Here is a 4103-nt window from a genome sequence, read left to right as displayed (position 1 = left end):
CTCTTTAGAAACAGTCTAGCTTAATCAACAACACAGTAAGAACAAAAATATCTCCCCAGGTCAGTTCCTTTAAAGATTTTAATGGATGTGTAAATAATATCTCGTCTGCTTATGTCTGATCATTATCAGATTACAATTAGATACTGATCTTTTCATTTGTTCATTTCACTTTCCACCAAAAATTATTGGATACACTTCATATGACCAAGATTGTGAAAGGTACAGTGAGGTGTTAGGACAGCTCCTGCCCTAGGAGGCTTGCAAGCATAGTAGGGGTGATTAAGCATAATAGTTCAATAAAAATTGACATTTGAATAGTGATTTATAACCTTAAAATCATGGACTATTGTGACCCTCACACCCTGTGACAGTGTTGGGGCAGATATTAGTGTTCCTAATATGTAGATGTAGAAACTGAGCTTCAGACCTTCTCAACTTTACTCTGCTAGTCAGTAGCTTAGCTGAGAAATGAACCCATTATTTCTGTTCTACCACTCTGCCAGAAGGACAATGAAGTGTACAAAGTGATAATTTCAGTAATATGTATCATAAACTATTACAAATTTCTGAGAAGAAGAATTTCTAACTGGAAACATAAAAGGCGGCTTCTTGGAGAAGGACGCTGGGACAGGACTTTCAAGTGCATCCTAACTGGTGACTGCAGTCTCCAGTGTATGACCTCACACTGGTTATGAGGAGATTCTCTTGTTGAAGAGTTTCCCCAGGGCACTTTCATGTCTTGATTTCTCAGACTATAGATGAAAGGATTTAACATTGGGGTCACTGCGTTGTACATCACAGTTATCACAGCATCCTTTAGGCTATAACTAGTCAGAGGGCGGAAATACATGCCCATGACTGTCCCATAATACAAAGAAACAACTGTGAGGTGGGATCCACAGGTGGAGAAGGCTTTGCGCACATCTTTGGTGGATGGAACCTGTAAGACTGTGGAAAAGACCTGAACATAGGAGATGATGATGCATAGTAATGGCATGGAGAAAACAGCAACTCTTAGGTACATCATCTTCACATTGAAGTGGATGTTAGAACAGGACAGCTTGAGTAAAGGAGTAATGTCACAGTAGAAGTTGGCCACTTCCTGGTTTCCACAGAAGGACAGCTTAGCTGTGAGCAGAGTGTGTGGGAGGGCATTGGCATTTCCAACAACCCAAGACCCGACAACTAGCAGGACACAAGACCGTGGGATCATAATTGCTGTGTAATGAAGCGGGCGGCTGATGGCCACAGCACGATACTATGCCATTGCTGCCAAGGTATAGCTATCTGTGTTACCCAAGGCAATCATGAAATACATCTGTGTTAGGCATCCCCCAAAGGAGATGGCTTTGGTGCCCAACAGATGGTTGGCCAGCATCTTAGGGGTTGTTACAGAGGAGAGGAAGATGTCAACAAAAGAGAGTAAAAAATAAAAAATAAAAAAGTAAAAAATACAAGTAAAAAATACATGGGTTTGTGAAGGCGAATGTCAGAGTGAATGGCCAAGATGATGAGCAGGTTCCCAATCAATGTGATGGGGTAAATGAATAGGAAGAGGATGAAGAAGAAATCTTCCTGTTCCTGCTGACTGGTAACTCCCAGGAGGATGAAATCCAGGGCGGAGGATTGGTTTTCTCCCCTCATGGCTCCTTTGTTAAGAAAGGGGAGAAGAAACCAGAAGTATTAGTGAAGTCACTGTGTGTAACAATCTTTCTTATCCACCAGTTTTGACGCAAGTGATCAGCCATCTCTACTTGAATTTACTAAATCAGAGATAGCCAATATTTTGGGAAAATATCCTCGTTGATCAGTGTGACTAATCAACAGTTAGCCCTGGACACTCATGTCTAAGAAGTGAGAAATCTATGCATCAGAAGTGCCCATCCTCCCCCATCCCTTCACCACAACCTGAACACCTAGGATTTAATCAATTTACAAATATTAATATTCATATTGCATGTGCTAGATACTTTGTGAGGCTTGTGGAAAAATCACGAATTGTGGAAAATACAATTTATTAATCCACTTATCCAACATGTAAGACACAGTCTCTGCTTTCAGGGACTTTACAACTTAATGGAGAAGGCAGAATCACACACTAATTTTATCACACTTGATAAAGAAAGGACAGCATTTTGGAGCCTTTTACAAAACACTCCAGTGCAGAGTGTGTTAGTACAAGAATCAGCCTGAACTAGGAATTGTTCCAATGACCAAACTCATAGTGATCCCAGAGCCCAGGAAGTAACGCTGACATTGGAAGGTTGTAAATCACAATGACCACTGGTTTTAGGTCCTAGCATAAACAAGCCTAGTGAATTTCCTCCCCAAGTGTCCGTCCCATTTTCAAAGAAGATTTTCACCACCTCCTTTGATAGGCTTTATCTCTTCACTTGATCTTAGCCAAAAGGCCAAGAAGTGATAGGCTTTATCTCTTTGGAAAACTCTCTAATATACATAATATATAGATAACAAGCTTTTCTCTTTGGTCTTCTCTTCTCTTTCTTTATTATTTCTTTTGGTGGCTCATCCAACTCCATAGTCACTTTAACTACTGCTTAGTAAACTCTCAGGTCTAAAGCTTTAGGCTTGATCTTTCTTTCTCATATTTCTGTGTTCAGCCATCCTGCCAACATATCTGTCCAAACCCCATACTCTGCACATCCAACCTAAGTAGTTTACAAGCTTTTTTGAGGATGAAAACCATACTTTGCTTATTTTTATCACTCCCAGAAAGATCACTGTGGAATATTTATCATTGTATGAACCAGTAAGTTTGCACTCAATATTTCTTGGGTTAAATCAAGGTTTATTTCTTGGATTTCTCACATGTGGGATGCTTACAGGCACACTCACACAGTTTATCCTTCACTTCTGCATCTAATCTTGTTGATTCTTCATTTAAAATAATTCTTACATAACTCAACTTTTCTACTTATTGTCTCAGAACTTCAGCTTAGATCATCTTCATCTTCTACTTGAAATATTGTAATGCTCCCTTAACTGCTTGACCACAGATTCCCTCCTCTTTGATCCACTTGCACTCTGAGGCACACTACTTAAGGCAAAGACTACTAGCTGTTCATCAAATTCATGTTGTTCTCTTCTTCCTGGACACACAATTAGACATTTCCCAGACTCCCTAGCACCGAGATATGGTCATGTGACTGAGTTCTAGCCAATCCACCTATGTGTTCCAGTTCTGGGCTGTCTCCACACTCTTTTCCCCCTTGTGCCAGCTGGATGGAAATGGCCAGGAGGCTGTATGGGATGGTAGAGTCACATGGTAGAATGAGCCTGTGTCCCTAGTTCTCTACATCCAGGAGGACTACCATCCACCAAGAAGACACCCACTGGGACTGTTATATAAGAGAGAAATAAACTTTCATTCCGTTTAAACCATTACACATTTTGTCATCTTTGTTACTGTAGTCCAGGGTATCCTAAGTAATTCACTAACTTTTCTAAAGATAATTGTACTTAATAATTAATTCAATCTATAATTAATTCAGTCACCGATTCTCAATGTCTCCTATAGTAGACTTGTGAATTATATGCTAGGCACATGGATTCAGTTATAATTATATTTCACCCAAATATGATGTGCTTTTTCATCTCTGTACTTAAAGAAATTTGGTTTTCTCTCATGAAATGTCTTACCCTATCTGCACACAGAATCACAATATCTCAGGGTTGGGAGGGTTCAATAAAGCTAAAGTGCTCAGAGGCTACAGTTAGTTCATATGTTATGGGAGTGTAATGTTTTAGAGGTGGGGTTCTCTCAACATGGTGGACTAAGCTAATGTCGACAGGTCCCATTCCAATTAATACACATAGAAATTTTAGTTAAATTTAAAAATTAATACAAAATACACACAGACAAATCTAAAAGAAAGAAATGGGAATATGTAGGTATGAGAAACAAAAAGAAAACTCAGAGCAAGAGTTGTAAGCCATAGTTGATGCTGTTGTGCCCCCTTGGGGTTTCCAACCAAAAATAAAGCCCTAAGCCTGGAGTCTGGTGTGCTAATTCCCCTTTGGTACAGGAGATGTGCCACAGATCTTCATGAATTAGAGAGCTAATTTGAGTTCCCCACATGAAA

The 4103-nt window shown here is 39.7% G+C and overlaps 1 pseudogene; it reads right to left on the bottom strand.

The window, feature by feature from the left end:
• Positions 1-689: 689 nt before the first annotated feature.
• LOC147914918 (olfactory receptor 1A1-like) lies at positions 690-1718 on the bottom strand (annotated as a pseudogene).
• Positions 1719-4103: the final 2385 nt, after the last annotated feature.

The sequence above is a fragment of the Ceratotherium simum genome, chromosome 16, assembly GCF_057802395.1.
Source record: "Ceratotherium simum simum isolate JZ-2026a chromosome 16, ASM5780239v1, whole genome shotgun sequence".
NCBI classification, from domain to species: Eukaryota; Metazoa; Chordata; class Mammalia; order Perissodactyla; family Rhinocerotidae; genus Ceratotherium; species Ceratotherium simum.
Note: the sequence above shows the minus strand (reverse complement) of the source record. Positions and strands in the feature narration are given on the sequence as shown.